Source organism: Phyllostomus hastatus, unplaced genomic scaffold (assembly GCF_019186645.2).
Source record: "Phyllostomus hastatus isolate PE091 unplaced genomic scaffold, TTU_PhHast_1.1 phas_contig_29, whole genome shotgun sequence".
NCBI lineage: Eukaryota > Metazoa > Chordata > Mammalia > Chiroptera > Phyllostomidae > Phyllostomus > Phyllostomus hastatus.
Genome location: NW_025333835.1, coordinates 38,474,730 through 38,492,231, shown reverse-complemented (window position 1 = coordinate 38,492,231; position 17,502 = coordinate 38,474,730).

The window sequence follows — 17,502 nt, the reverse complement described above, 5'->3', positions numbered from 1 at the left end:
TGACACCCAATTTTGGGCTAAATTGGAGGTAATTCAATTAAGTTTGACCAACATTTTTGAAGTAACTCCCATGGCTCCGGTACTAGAAACTGTTCAAAGGTCAGTAAGAGACAGCTTCCTCAAGACTATATTCTCATGGCTTTCATGACTCCGAAAGCCTTGACAGATGTCTACGTGAACAAGTAAACAACTAGTCACAATTGCCCAAATTCATAAATATCTTTCTCACAATAAGAGAAATTTGTATTTTAATCATAGTGTAACACAGATTCTTCAATAGAGTATGTAAATAAAAGATACCCAAGGTCAAGCACCACTGGCATGTCCTGTGGGGAAAGCATTCAGGACACGTGTGTTCTCACAGAGACAGATGAGCAGAGACCTGGAGAAATGGTGCGATTAGAAAGAGAGGCAGATGTGACAGTAGCCACCGTGAGACGCAAGGCAGACAGGGGTGGAGCTGAGCCCTGGAAGTTGTGACAGAAGGAGGGAGCCCAAGTCTGTGAGCAAAGACACCGTGGAGATACTTGACCTGAATTACGGTCTTGTCTATGATCCTTCCGATAGTCTAACTAAGCAGGTGTTTATGAATAACCCCCAGATGCTTCATGTGTCACCTAAATGGAAACTAGTATTACAGAAGGGATGGTTTCAGTTTTGTCCTGATCTTTTCCCTTCTAAACTGTTACTGGGTTATAATTTTTGAGTCTTATCTATCCTTGCTTCTTATGTTTTACAGTTTTTATTTTTCAGTGAGAGCAACTAAAGTTCACCGGTAGGCTTTGAGACACTCAAGGAATTTTTAACCATAAAGCTATCTTTTGCACCATCTCCTTGAGAAAAGTAACACCATTCTGGCACGTTCCATTGTGGGAAGAGAAGCAATGTTATTCGTTCGGACACTAGAGCAGACAAAGAACCCATTGGCTCTCACCGCAGTCCTAAAATAAACTGTATTGCTATTTGAACCGTGGGTAAAATTACTGACTCCTACTTCTGTTCAGAGGGAATTCAAATAATTGTGAAGGAAAAATATTGAATGTCAAAGTGCATTTGCCTTTGCAGGAACAGCATGAGGTGTTATTAATGAGGATCTGCAAATAACCACAATTTTGCACTGCTCAACATTCATAAATAAATACTGGTTAAATCAAGGGAGCAATTTCTGCTTCCATTACACCTTGCATGTAAGTGTATGCTTTATCTCAACTTCAAAGTGTGCATAGCTCTACAAAAAGGATGGAGTCTGATGACAGCAGCATTTTGAGCCACAAGTTATCAGCAGATCACTTAGTGGTACCACGGGCTGTGTTCCAACAGGCATCGTTTCTTCTACGCTGCAAACAAAGGTTATTCTTTTGCCCATGTTTGAAATCCACACTGATATACATGATTTGTTCTACCAGGCTGCAGGGTGATTTAACTAGATGAGTATTTCTCTTGATGAGTATTGTGAATATACCCTCATGTGTGTGTGAGCATAATTTTCGAATAACTTGCAGGTAACAGTACTTCCCTGGCTGGGCTCACAAATCTAGTGTTGCGTGGTTGGGGGTGGTTCTTGCATAAACCAACTATTGATTGCTTCTGTTAAATTGCCCCCTTTAACATTATGTATATTTTAGTGTTTCAGACTTGGAATGGGCGAAGACTAGCTGCCTTTTGTGAAAAGACTCCGCTGTTGCTTTAGGGTACAGCAGTTGAAAATGCCTGAGAATATACTCAACCCCAAGTGGTTTGAGCCTGTCCTTTTTAGTTGGATTCTTGGTAACACCCAACTCTCAACTTGAATGTGATCTTGGAGGCTGTCGCTGTAATTCTAACTCACACGCCTCGTGAAAACACTAGGTTGGGTGTTACTTTTCTCAGTTTTAATTTTTACTCATTGTTTTCCAGCTTTCGTTGCCACCAAGAGCGTGTGGAGCCGTCGCTCGAGGCGCACGTTGCAGACCGCTGGCTAATGCGATTGCCCTCTGCTGGCTGGGCTCTCCGCTCTTCCGACAGGCTGTGTCCTCACGCTGGTTGCTCGTGTGTAAGCGCGGCACCGGGGGACCGGAATCTGATGTGTGCGAAGTACAGGCTCTTAGGATTTGAGCTATTTTTATGGGGAAATTAAAATTTGTCAAGTTTTATTCATAAGCATTGTATAAGAAGTGACATGTTGGAGAGCCACATAATGGGTCGCATGTAGTATTGAATAATTGTTCGGATGATATGGACATAAAAAGAAACTTTGATAATGAAAGATATATGGTATTCTGGATAAAGACGTAGTCTTCAGAAATTCTTGGTAAATTTTACAAAAGTCATAAAATGCTCTTTCAAACTAGCCTGGATGTATTGGGCAACAGGATTCTGAATTCTATTGCCTTTCTTTATGTGTTTAATGAATGTTTACTGTTTGCAAATTTTTAGGTGTATAATTGTTTTTCTGCTCTTTAAGGATAACTTTAGGATGGTCCAAGCTTTATATATTTTTTTTCCCAATGGATTTCCACTTATTTTCATTTATTGGAAACTGGAATAAATTATAAACTCTATATCTAAAAAAGAAATATATCCATTTAACAAGTTGAAATGGGTGGCCTTCAAGGAGAGTATATTATAATATTGATGTTATAAATATATAAATGTATATCAGTTACAATGAAGGTGGCCTAATTTCAATGAAGACCACAGGAGCTTACGTAAGTGTCTTGTGATGAGGACTCAGCTGAGGGGACTAATCGGTATGAAAGGCTGCAGCAAAATGAAATCTAATTACCAGAGAGTCAAGGTTTTAGCTGTGATTTATATGATGTGTTTCATGTTGTGTAGTGATAGAGAGACTTACTATCCAATCCAATGCACCACCTGCTAGTACAACAGAATAGATACATAGTGTTATGTGTACCAGATCTTTAGTATGCCTTAGATGATCTATTGTTTGATGGATAACTTATTTTATTGATCCCCTTCAGTGCATTTCTGTGCCGATACATTGTTACACAGACATGTATGTTTATCTTTTGTGTTTTAGTTTTCTAATCTTTTTATCAGCTTTTCCTCCCTGCCCATGCTGGAAGCACACGCCACGCTGTTCAGTGTGCTTCTGAGGCACACCAGGCCTGCGGCTCACCTATTAATAACAATGTCCAGGGTGATGGATTCACTGGAAAGACACAGAAACCAGCATGCACACAGATCTTGAAATATACTTAATTCTGAAAAGGATTGATGCTGGTTGGTCTACTTATGTGGGCCAAAGAATTTTAAATATTATAACTTTGAAGGAACCCTTTGATTCAGACTACTGAGTGGCTTGATAATTCTGTTGGGAAAAGCACAGCATAATCTAGGATTTAGTGGGCTAGGTGAATATAGTTAGAATAGCTTCAGGGCTAATTTTAACACCCAAGGTACACTTCTCAGGTTGTAATATAAAAAGGTGGATTGAGGAAATTTTAAGAGATTGATTTGAATGAGATCATCTAAGACGGGCTCACAGAAAATCAGGATGCATTGAGTGAAAATTGTAGAGAGAAAGACTGAACTAAAATTCAACTGATAAAAATGATCTTTAAGTGGCCAGCTACTGGATGCTTTAGTATTCAGGGTTTGAAATGTAAGGTGCTTTAAAATGTGGGGGTCTGCTTTAGCAGCATCAGGCTAATATCATTTAAAGGAAAGGGACTAAAGAAAAGTGTGAAACTCTTTTTGGAAAATGGTGCAAGAAGCTAGACTGGTATGAGTAATGTGTGAATCTTTGCTTCGGGTGTGTAGGGGTGTCCAACCCACAGCCTATGGGCTGCATACAGTCCAGGATGGCTCTGAAGGTGGCCCAACACAAAATCATAAATTTACTTAAAACTATTTTTTTGCTCATCACTTTCCACTGGTGTTTGTGTATTGAACGGGTGGCCCAAGACAACTCTTCTTCTTCCAGGGTGGCCCAGAGACGCCAAAAGGTTGGGCGCCCGTGTATCGGAGAGACACATATTTGATCGAGCAGAGAATTGGGCCATAGCAGGGGGCTCTTGAATAGATATTCTCTTAAAATCACACAGGTAACTGCCGTTTGGGAAAGTTTTTCTATCTCACAGGCCTTTGCCTGTGAATACACCCCCCTGCACGGCCCAGAGCTTCCACAAATGGGGCTTCATTTTGGATTCTGGTGCTTTCATTTCTGGGACCGTTTTCCTCTGGTGCAGGGACTTTTCTCCTGAGACCCTGGTTCCCTTTCCAACATGTCACCTCCCATGCTGGTTTCACGTGTCTGCGGATGCGTTCACTTTCCTGGGAGGAGGGTCAGAGCATTTCAGCGGCTCCGCCGAGGGATGGCTGTGCCCTTGACAAAACTCTGCCTTAGAGGAGACAGAAAGCAGCTCTGAGTTTGAACAAACCTATGAAACGAGTTCCTTTCATTAAGTAATTTCCTGTTTGTATCTGGTTCTTGAGCAATTCAACACTCTTTCTTATAGCTTCCCAATTTGGGGGGGCCAACCTTTACAGAGAATGATTTTCTCAATCCTACAGGTACATTTGAATCACCTGGGAGACTTAAAAAAAAGAAAGAAAGAAAGAAAGAAAGAAAACTCGCCCTGGCTGGTGTAGCTCAGTGGATTGAGCGCTAGCTGCAAACTAAAATGTCACAGGTTCGATTCCCAGTCAGGGTACATGCCTGGGTTGCAGGCCACGGCCCCCAGCAACTGCACATTGATGTTTCTCTCTCTCTCTCCCCTTCCCTCTATAAAAATAAATAAATAAAATCTTTAAAAAAAAGAAAAAGAAAACTAAATATTCCTAGGTCCCATGGCCCAGGATTCTGAATAAATTATTGTGTTTGGGTTACAAGGGGGTGGGACAAAACTGTATATTAAAAAAACAAAAACAAAAACAACAAACCTTCTTAGATAATTCTGAAGTGCAACCCGGTTGGGAAACCACTGACCTAGAATGTCATGGAGCCTCACAGTTTAATTAGTCATGGCAAATTGGCAACAATTTTGCAAATTAGCATGAAAATGTCTTTCTCCAGTTGCTGTGGTGATCGGATTTGATTGTGAGGATAAAGGGGAGGAGAGTGAATGGATCAGGCCACATTTCCACAGTTGACACCTGCCTAAGATTGCGTTACCTTTACCTGCAAATTCATGGTAAAAACACTATTGATGTGAGAAACGGTACTGTTTCTTTAATAAATACTAGGTAAAACATTAATATAAACGCAGATTACAGAAATTTGCTCAAAAGCATGTAACTTAATCCTAAGCAGTGAATGGTGTATGCTATTCATGAAATGCTCATCCATAAACATAACATTTCTCATCTCTTTCTTGAAAATCCGAGTTTTCAAGTTAGCTTTTTGACACATCTACTACAATAAATCTGTGATTTAAAAATGATGTATTTCTCGATTTTGTCAGAAAGATTCTCACAATGCAGATATACACTTTAATTCCTCTAGTTTTAATGGTTTAATCTAAAGCTCCTTCTTCTGGTCCTTATATAAAATCTATATTTTTAGAATTTGATTTCACAGGGCTTCCTGCTTTGTAAAGAACATCTTCTCCTCCACCTCACCCCTTTGCTATTTCTGCTTCATTTTTTAAAATCAAGATTCAAACCAAGTTTTATTCATTGATAAGCTAAATAAACTGGTCTCTAGCAAAGAGGCTGTGTTCCAATTAGCTGTGGGATATAATTAGTACATTCCGCAGGTGGGTAAGAATTGGATTTACCAGATGCCAGGTACTGACAATCTGAGCAATATTAGTGGTAAGCAGGCAGAGGAGTGTGGGTGGAGGAGTGGGGGGGTGGCGGGAAGCAAGGATATCCTTACTTCAGGGGAATGGGGCTGTCAGGGCTTAAGTGTGGAAACTGCTGATGAGTTAGTCACATGTACTATGGAAAATGTTAGAGCTTAAATATTCAGTATGCAAGCCTACCATGCCAAAAGAACTGCAGAGGACTCTGCATCAATAATCACGTATTATGGCAATTAGTGCATGAAGTGCAAAGCTGCCTTCGATGCAAAGCATCTTTGCTGAAAATCAGAATCTCGGCTCTGAGTCAAAGTTTAATGTTTGATGGATGTCCACAGCCAGTGTCAGCATTTGTCTAGCACCAGGACATCATGGCCCCCTGATAAAATTATCTTATTATTTCTTAATAAGAAAACAGACCATGAAATGATTGAACTCTACCTCATTTTCATGAAGTTCCAACTTATCTAATCCAATTGCCAATTGCAGACACATCTCTGTGGATCAAAATGAAGACCTAAGAGCCTTTTGAGCTATTTTTAAAGTCTCTAAACAGAAAGCAACTTATTATTGAATAGATTTGATTTGGAAATGAAAATACACTACTTACAAATACAGAAAAGAGTTTCGTGTTTAACTAAACGTTCTCAGGAATCTCTTGTGAACAGAGATATAATGGGGGCACTGCAATTTTATATGAACGTAATCTCAAAGGCCCTTCAAGGCTGTTTTACTTGATTTTTTTTATGAGTTCATTAATGGGGAAGTAATAGTTATCATGCATGTTTTACAAATATTCAGAATGGCCTACCATTCAAAGTATGCGTAAACGGTATTACCAGTATGTGTTGTGACACTTTCTTAACTCCAGCAGTCCTAGTGTGGAATCTATGAAAAATAAATTTATTCAATTTCTGCTACAAAATTTGTCATTTCTGGGTAAGCCTAAGGCTATAATATATATACACTACAAATGTGTATGTGTACCTATATATCTATCCATGAATATGCCTACTTATATATCTACGTATAGATATATAGTTAAGTTTTAATTAGAAGGCAAGTTATGCAGATAATTCTAATTCTAATTTTATGCATTGTCAGCTCAGGATTATTTAAATGGAAAGATTTAGAAATGATTCAACATAAAAAATGTTTAAGGCACTGACATGTTTATCTTGAAGAAGAGAGACTTGGTAGGAATATAATAAATACCTTCCAATGTTCAAAGGCCTTTCACATGGAAAGAGTACTAAAGAAGAACTAAGAACAATGACAAAGGTTTGAAGCAAGGGCCTCGGACTCAGAATGAACTCCCCAAGTGAATCAGTGTGGGGTTCAGACCCAGATTCTCCGAGCTCGTCTCCCCCATTCCTCGGTTCACTAGTTTCGACCTTGGAAAAGCTCCTTGACTTCTATATGCCTTCAGTATCTAAACCATAAAGTGTGGGTAGAATGACTAATAAGTAGGGTCTTGGTGAGGACTCAAGGAACTATCCTGCAGTTCTGTGAACTTGTTAGCACGGTGTCAGTTTTCAGTGTTACTATATGTTCTCATCATTTGTTTTAATTTAATCATTTTTGAAGTGAAAAAACCTTACCCTAGAGAATGTAGGATGTTGGCCAATGATCACCCCCCTATTTCCTACTTTTGTTGTCTGTCTTGCATTATCCTGTATGGGGGTGCCACGGCTCGAATTACATCCCCCGAAAGATGTGTGAAGTCTTAACCCCGAGTAAATGTAAACGGGACCTTGGTTGGAAATCAGGGCTTTGCAGATGTAGTGAAGATAAAATGAGGCCATTGAAATGGGCCCTAATGTAATACGACTAGTATCATGATAAGAAGGACATGTGGGCACAGACTCAGGAGGACACTGTGTTCACACGGGCAGACAAGGAGCAGAAACACGCAGGGAGAGTGTCCCGTGATGACCGAGACCGCAGAGTTGCGGCTGCAGGCCAGGGAATGCCAGGGACGACTGACCGCCCCCGCAAACTGGAGAGGCCGGGTGGGGCGCCCCGCTCCAGCGCTCGGAGGGGCCTGGCCAGCCTGACACCTTGGTGTATCCCTCTTAGCCTCCAGGGTTGTTAACACGCATTTTGGTTTTAAGCCACTCAATTTGTGGTACTCTGTTATAGCAATCCTAAAAGCAAACAAACAAACAAGGCGCTCCCCCCCCAAGAAACAAATCCAAGATATTTGATAAATTCCTTGTCAGTGGAAGGATTTATATCAAGACTAAGGCACCTACCAGTCAGGAGTGTTTTGGGGAGAGCTGGACCAAACATGGGAAAGTAAACCAGACCCAGGCAACAGCACCTTCCTGCTAAATGCACACAGTGAGGGTTGATGATGACAAGTCTGGCCCTGCCCTTAGTTATTTCTCTTTAGATGGCTTCTAAGGTTCACATAACCCTAAAATGTTTTTATTATTTCAGTGTAAAGTGTGCTAAATTTGGAAAAATCAATCCGTTTGTCAAAATGAAGATGTTTAATAATAAAAGCATACAAAGAAGTGCCTAGTGGAATGAGATTGCTTAGCCAGATAGAACTTTTGACCCTCAGATAAAATGTCCCAAATATATAAAGTTCTCGTGCAACTTAACACCAAACAAACAGATAATCCAGTTAGACAGTGGGCAGACCTCAACAGATACCTCTCCCAAGAAGACATACAAACAGCCAACAAATATTCGAAAAGATGTTAAACTGCAGTAGCTATCAGGGAAAAGCAAACCAAAACTACGATGAGATACCGCCTCACACCTGTCAGAATGACTGTTATCAACAAGACAAGTAGTAAGAAGTGTTGGAGGGGTTGTGGAGAAAAGGGACCCTCATTCAGGGCTGGTGGGAGTGCAGACTGGTGCAGCCACTATGGAAAACAGTATGGCGCTTTTTGAAAAATAAAGAATAGAGTTCCCATATGACCCAGCACCCTCTCTTCTGGATATCTACCCCCAAAACTTGAAACCATTTATTTGCAAAAATATATGCACCCCTATGTTCATTGCAGCATTACTCATGGTGGCTCAGATGTGGAGACAAAGACAGCGTCCTTGGATAGATGGTTGGATGAAGAAGATGGGGCACAGAAATACCACGGAACACGACTCAGCCACAGGGAAGATGAAATGCTGCCATTTGCAGTAGCATGGATGGACCTTGAGGATAACATGCGAAGTGAAATAAGTCAGGAAAAGCTAAGCACCGTAGGAGTTCACTCATATGCGGACACAACACTGAAACTTGTACACACAGACAACAGTGTGGTGGTTGCCAGAGGGAAGGTGGTGGATGCATAGTCAAGGGTAAAGGGGGCCAAATACGTGGCTACACAATGCAATATACAGTTCATGTGTCATAGAAACATACACTGGAAACCTATATGGTCTTATTAATCAATGTCACGCTAATAAATGAAAAGTCAGGTTACTGAAGATGAGTCTGTCAATATGGTATAATTTTTCTGTACCAAAAGAAGGTCCCTCTGATACAAAGTTTGATACAAGCATATGATTATAAAATAACATCTGCAATGCATTAAATAAAATGTTCAAGATGCAGAACTGGTTCATGTGTAGGCAAAGATATTGCGTAGCCACATTTCAACAGAAGACTCCTTTTCAAACCCTGGTGACTTGATGAGTGTCCATACAGGGTGGGCTAAAGTAGGTTTACAGTTGCGAGTACACAAAACACAGAGTTTATTTTGTATTATTTTATTAAGTATCCTATTATTTTCCAACTGAACAGTTGTAAGCCCACCTTTGCCCAACTCTGTATAGTAATGGAAAGGTTTAGAAGTTGTTTTAGAACACTAACAATTTTAGACTAGACATGCTTTCACTGGATCCATGGACATGATTTTGTTCTTCAATTTTTATTATGAACATTTCCAGGTATATACAATATTAGCCAGAATAATGGAATCAGTCCCCACAGAGGCATCAGCTCCAGGGACCAACTTTACAGAGTATGTAAGTAGCCGCTTTCATGATTCAGGGACCATAAGCCCAACATTGAAATGATCTAATTCATTTTAGTATATTTGTAAATACTCGGGCATTCTTGCACCTGGAACAACGATGGGCTCATGGGAGACACAGTATTTTTGAATTAATGAAATTGATGTTTTGTAATTCAAATGAAATTATTCACCTGTTGTATTTTATTGTGTTGTGCATTTTTACACTGCATGGTAGGAAGTTAGGGCGGAGACTGCGGTAAAGTTACCATTGCATTTATACAGGGGCCAGCAGAAGTAACACCTGCTTGAGTGTTTTTGGTAGGGTAATAATATGGGTATACTAATGTATAGTTTTAATTTGAACATTTCACCTAAGATGTCATATGATGTGCTTAAATGTGATATTGTTGGGTTACAGAATTACATGCTTACGGTTTTGTAATAACAGATTTTGTAATAAAAAGGGCGTTATTTGTGCTGCACACTGTACTTAGAGATCAGTCAATTATGACTCTCAGTAAGGTGAACTGTTGTCGTTTCCATCAGCAGACCCTTAATCAAAGTCGGTTAAAATATAGCTGGAGTTGTTTTTTTTTTTTAAGGATTTTGGCTTTGTCTTTATTTTTTAGGAAAGAGACTTAACATTTCAAATGTGACAATTGGATAAATTTATTGCTAGAGGAAAACTTATTACGTTGTGCATTTTAAAATTGCATGGTAGACACGTAGGGGAATTTTTGCTGGAGGAAATCTTAGAAATCATCCTACTGATTTAATGCATAAATCTAATTTTTCAAACATGCCAATAATTTAAAAAAATTCTTTCTTAGCTTTAAAAGCTTTTACCCTTTTTTGAAGTTCTCTATTTTTTTCCAGAATATTATGGATTTTAGCTTGAATTTTGTGATATGTAACTTAACATATATTTATATAGTGTCTTATGATTTTGAAACATTTTTACAGAATTCAATCTGATTCTCCTCGCAGCCCTGCCAGGTGGATGTGACAGGCTAGCCTGCCTGCTTTCATTCACTCCCTGCACTCACTCCTCTAATGCTGAACACACACACGTTTAACAGCTATTTGTTGAATGAGCCCATATTTCAAATATGATTTAGAATACATTTTGTCTCTCCCATGGTCAGGTAAGAATGCCCTTTGGTCATGCACAGGATGGTGTTCCTGAGCATGTTTTATTACCAAATAAATATAAAATATATAATAGTGGTATTGTAAATTTTTAGAACTGTGATAAAATAGACAGGCCACGGAGTTAGCCATTGTAAGCATTTTTAAGTGTCCGGTCGGCATCGTTAACGACACGCACACACGTTGCACGGCCTTCGCCGCCATCCGTGAAGCCCCGTGGTCTCACGCGGAGGCTCTGAGCCCGTTCTCCCGCCAGTCCGGCCCACTTCGTGCTTCTGAGTGTTTGCCTCTTTGTATGGTTCATAGAAGGGGAAGTGTACATTTTTTTCTCTTTTGTGTCAGCCTTATTTCATTAACATAATGTTTTCTTTCTTTCTTTTTTGTTTCTGAAAGTTTCTTTTTAATTACCATTTACTCCCCTTATATCCATATCCACCCCCCCACCCACGATCACCACACTGTTGTCCATGTCCATGAGTCCTTGTTCCTTTTTGCTCAGTCCCTCCACCCCGTCCCCTCCCCCTCCTCAGCTGTCATCCTGCTGCCTGTGAGCCTGTCTCTATTTTGCTTTTTTAGTTCAGTTTGTTCATCAGATTCCACATCCGAGTGAAATCATGTGGTATTTGTCTTTCTCCATCTGGTTTATTTCACTTAGCATAATGTTCTCCAGGTCCATCCACATTGTGGCAAAGGGTAAAATTTTCTCCTTTTTTCGGCCTACTAGTATTCCATTGTGTAAATGTCCCATAGTGATTTTATCTACTCATCTACTGATGGATGCATGGGCTACTTCCAACTTTTAAGAGGATTATTTTACATTTTAAAGGATTATTAAAAATTCCCTCTCCTCTCCAATAAATTTAAAAAGTGTATTTTGACAGTCTGGTACTTTTAAAAATGTATTAGTATAGTGAACACTTTCCTCTATTATCAATATTATTTTTCATGTTGTATAGTTTTCCATTGTGTGAACTATTCCTTATTTGGTCATCTCCCTATGGTTGACCATTAATGGTCTTTTCAGGTTTAGCTATTGTACAGAATAGTGAGTATCCTTATATATAGCTGTCTTAGTTACATTGCTAATTATTTCCTTAATACACATTCTTGTAAGTATAAGTGTATAGATAAGTTTACTAATGCATAATGTTATTTTTTTTCAAGAAGACTTATACTGTGTTATTCAACCACCACAACTCCGCAGTAGCAGTTGGTATTATTTTTTTAAAATCTAATTTAAAATATTTGTTATGTTTTAGTTCACAGTTTTGAATAATAGTAAGATCTTTTTCATGTAAATAAAACATTTGTCTTTACATTATGTATCCTTTTTTTAGTTTCTCTGCCTGTTTGGGTTTTTAATGATTTATTTATAAGCAATTATTTAGATAATAAATGAGTAGTGAGTCATTTTATTTATTTGCAAATTGTTAAATCATGAAATTAATACCCAGTAGAATTATGTGTTCCTGTGACTGGACTCCCAGGAATAAAATAACCCGGTAACTCCCTGTAGTTGGTGCCCCAGTACCTGTTTCACCCCCTGCCCCCAGTGTGGCAGCTTAGCTGTTGGGTGACTGGCCCCGACTCCACAGGTAGCCTCAGAGAGTCCAGCTCAGTCAGGCCCACCATCCTCAGCACCTGTGACTTGTTCAGGACTCTGGGCACTGGTTCTGGCAGGAGCCAGTTAACTACTCTGGGTAAACGAGATGTGAGCTGTGAGTGGAAGTTCCCTGGAGGCAACTTGGAATTGCTTTCCAACTCTGGAGACAGTATCCTGCAGAAAGACCATTTCTTTCCCACGGAACCTGGGTGCTGTCATCCCTGTAGGTGAAGCCTGAGCAGGAGCAGTGATTCAGCCACCAGCCTAGGGACCGAGTCACCACAGAGAAGAGGCCAGGTCCAGGAGGACAGGGGCCCGAGAGGGAGCCACAGTGTTCAGTCATGATCAGAATCTCTCCTGCAAGGTGCACGAGCTAATAAGTTCCTTTGTGTTTAAGCTTCCTTTGAATTTTCTGTTAATTACAAAGAAAGTATCCTAGATGATACTTACTCATAACAGCTGTTAAATGCAATGCACATTTCTACCTAACTGTTCAAGCAAGACCAGCCTTGTTTCCTACTCTTTCTTGGTTTATTCCCAATGTAATAGCCATGTTAGGGGACTTACTATGCCTTCCAGTTCTTACTGTTTAAAATGTTGTTCTTCAGTTGTAAGTTATAAAAGGTTTTTTGAAGTTCCAGTTCAACTTTTCCCTCTTCTGTGGAGCAATTCATGATAAATTCTGTTGGACTGACTCATGGGCACCTGTAAATTGTTGTATCATTCATTATTTTGGGTTTTTTTTCCATTCATGCATGGATTTACCCAATGCTTGTCCTATGTACTCTAATTCTCACATATGCTACATGCTATGTCATAGTCTATTCATGTTCTATCTTTCCTGCAAGATCATTGGCTCCTTGAGGACTATTGTATCTTTTTTATTTTTACAGCTCATAGAAAGTTCAGCAACAGATAACCTATAGTTTATTTTCCATTTGTCAGTGGTTTCCATGTATTTTTTTCAAAACTTTCTGTGATAAGATTATAGTTGTTCTCTTTTAACTGTGAAGGTAAGGTAGGTATAAAGTCGTTTCCTAAAACTAACCACAACGTCAATGTTTCTACTATGATTATAATTTAAAAACTGGAGGCTCAACAACTGACAAGAATAACCTGAACCACTGCATCCACAATGCCTCGAACACTACTGAGCAGGCAGTCAGCTTCCAATAAATGTTATTTGAATGTGTGAACGGGGTCTACAGTGACAAAAAGCATGGCAAAAACTTTGAGTATCACTGAAATGAGTTTATTCATTAGATGCTCAGATTTAAAAGAGTCCTAACTTTCCTAGAGAATGGACCACAACCCTCATGGTTTAGATCTGTAACCAGTTGCGTGGACTTCATAGACCGTGAAATAAGCGTTATTTAAAATTTATAAAGGATGGAGTTCCAGGTCTTTGTTAAATGTTTATCGAGATGTAATTCACATGCTGTCCATTTCACCTATGTAAAGTATAGCTCGGCATTTTCAGTGCGTTCTCAGTGTTTCTGGTGTGTGGAGTTGTGTGGCTGTCACCGCTGTCTCCCTTTCAAATGTCTTCCTCGCCCTGCCCATCGGCAGTCACTCCCTGTGCCACTCCCTCCCCCGAGGTGGCCCCAAGCAACCCTCATCTAGTGTCTGTCTCTAGAGATTCATATAAATCCTATGACAGGTGATCTTTTGTGACTGGCCTCTTTGAGCATTTTGTGTTCAGAGTTCGTACACATTGTCAAATGAATCCTGTTAAATAAAGCTCTGAGGAAGCCAGCAAGGAGATGAATTTTTATTGGACACCTTTTCTGCGCCAAGCTCTGTGTTGGATGCTCATACATTTTTGGAGATAACTGAACTTCTGAGCGCTTAATAGTTTGCCAAGGTTACCTGGCCAGTAAGTCACAGAGCTAGGACTGCGATTCTACTTGGTCAGCGTTTAAGGACCTCGCTTCTTCCACTGCACACTCTTACCCCGCCAAGCCACCTGTGGGGAAGCCTGTCGTTTTGTGTGGTTTCCTGAGGGCTGAGGGGAGGGGCTTTAATCATGCCCCTTCTGCTCTTAGCGTTCAGTACTCTTCAATCCCTTAACTCATTCATTCTTTTATTCACACAGTCCATAAATAGTTACTAAGAGGACAGACATCATGTGCTAGTGACTCAGCTGTGCGCTAAGCAACCCAAACGAACAAGGCACCATTTCTCCTCTGAAGGAGCTCACGGAGGGGTGAGGCACACATGTGAGCTGTTCCCATAGGATTTCCTCTGTCATAAGCTACCCCACTGTGCTGATTGCTTGTTCTTGCCTATTCTTCCAAATACCTTGTTAGCAACGACTAAATGTGCTTCTACAGCCCTCCCCCCTGTCCAGCTCTCCAGGCACAAACAGCCTCCTCACCATTTCCAGCTGCGTTACCAGTAAACACGTCGGCATGTCCAAAGTGAAACTCTTTAATCCTCATCCTCCTACCCCTACACCAAGCCCTTCCTAGTTCTTTGGCATTTTACATGATAAGTAATATTTCCTTTTTGCATCTAAGTATATGAATAAGTAATTTACCTCTTCAGTGGTTCGGGCCCAATATCAAGCCATTTTGACTTTGCTTTTTTTTCTATGTGCCACAGCTACGAAGCAGATCATGACGGGCTGACATGTAAACTGTGTTAGTCTCCACCACAGCAAATCTAATCCAGTTGGGGTGGAGGCCAGAGCTCCAGGCCTCTTTCCTCCTCCCTCAACTCCTGGTGTCTCCAGTCTTCCCTCCACTCACAGGCCAAAGTGGTTCTTTCAAAACAATAACAACAAAAGCCAAACCTCCCCCCAGAAAAAACAAAACAAAACAAAACACAAACCTGCCCAAGTCAGGTCTTATTACTTTTGAGTTCCCAGTGATTTAACTGCTTTCTATTTCATTCAACATATAAACCCAAATCTTTTCTTGCTTCCAAGGCCCTTCCTAATCCGACCCAGGACAATGTCTAATCTCATTTCCTCCCACTCTTTTCCTTGCTGCGTCTGCTCCAGAACTGTCCTTCTCACTAATCCTTGAACAAATCAAGCTTCAACGCTTCCTTGGGCATCTGCCCGCGATCATTTGCTTGGCTATCACTATGGCTGCCTTCCCAGCTTCCCTGGGATGTCAGTGCAGAGATCAGCTGCTGAGATGTTTCCACGACCACCCCGTCTAAAACACAACCACCCCGATCTCTGTGTGCTCTGTTTTACTCTTCTTAGCAGTCGTCACCACCTGGGAGATACATTAAAAAAACTAAAAAGTTATTTTCCTGTCTGCTCTCCTAACATATAAGCTCTACAAGAACAGGGACTAAGGGACTGATTGTTCCTTCAAGAATGATTGAGAACAACACATTTGGATGTTATTTCCAGGGACATGGAGGCACTGAAATATTTCCTTAATGATTTTGTAAAAGCAGTTCTTTCGTCTCAGTGTGGTGAGACTTTTAAAATTTTGAATGTGAGGGGTAAAATTTTATCTTAAGATACAATGCTGCATTAAAATGTTTTTTGAAAGGCCAGTTTCAATTCTACCCGTGGCTACCCCTCTTTCTGTAGCAAACAACAAACCAATGTCATTAACGAACAAGTATAAATTGCACTGTCCCTCCTATAACACATCACGTGCTGTTTGTTAAGAACATCGGAGCCTCCGTGGCCTGGAGCTTCGAGAAAAGCCCTGTGATCTGGATTTCTGACTTGGATGGAGCCACTCAATTTTGATGTGATCCCAGAGCTGTCACTTAAGTTCGTCTGTACTTCCGTCAGCCCAGCAGGAGAGCCTGCACGTCTTGCGAAGTGAGAATCTATTACACTGGAAAAAACCCCGCCTAAACATCCTGTGTCTGAGTTAACAAATCTTGTTTCATTAAACTTTTAATACAACTAAAGCCTTCCAGAGCTAACAGAGCTTTGAAATGGTAGTGTCAAACTTAAAAGATAAACAAAATAGGCAGTCTTAAATGGAAGCCCACATTCACGTTGGGTAAATATGCCTATAGAAAATGCCCTTCTTGTTTGTGCGCCTGGATTTTTTTCCCCTGTGAATAATAACAACCCTCCTCCCCTGAAATCATCCAGACTAAGTGCAATGGGCTGAACTGCTCTCCATAATAGCTTTGAAGGAGAGCAAATGTGCTTTCGTCAATTAGCTCGCGATGGCCTCTTTCTTCGTGAAAAGATCAACTTGGGCCAATTAGAAAACTAGAGAAAAGGAAATTTTAACTGCAAGATGAGGACATAAAAACCAATACTGTAGAGAACCAAATGGAAAGCATTAGAATGCATTATTGATTGTTCAGCCTGGAAAAAATATGGTAATGACTGTGCACATAGGAGGAAAAATGGACCAGATCCGTCTACTGTGTCTCTTCAAGTTCCGTGATCCCATCTCTCTCAGGGTCATAAAGTTGGGAATGGTGCTTTCAGATGAACTTGGCGATGCCCATATATATGGTGTGGAAATAATCGAGGCTTTCAGAAAACAGCATGGGAGCTCTCCGCCTTGGCTGTGCAGCTTACAAATGTGGCACACCTGGTCTCTTACCTGATTATTGTATTTACTACTGAGCTGAACCTAGTGCAAATTTGAATCATGCTTTTGAGTGTTTTTTATAACTTTTTGAAAGCAGTATACTCAAATAAGTTCTATTTCTCTCAGACATTTCCATTTGATACCAAAATGTCCCCATCTATTCTGTTATGTTTTCCCTGATTGTCAACAGTGTAAGGATTTAACATTTTCAGAAAAAAAAACAACTACTGTGTATTTCCAAGTACCATATTTACATTTCTAAGATTTGTATCCTCTTTCTGAAAATTTCACATTATTTCCCTATTAGGTGCCATTCCGCTAAAATGGTGCACCACTAATATATAGCAGTAATATTGTGACATTTCCACTTGCAAAATGTTATGATTTTCAAAGAAGACACCATAAAGTGTTAGATTTCAATCCAGATCTTTTCCTGCAGTTCTTTCCACGAAAAGCAACATGTTAAGTAGCATGTTAACAGCAAACCTTTTTTTATCTAAAGC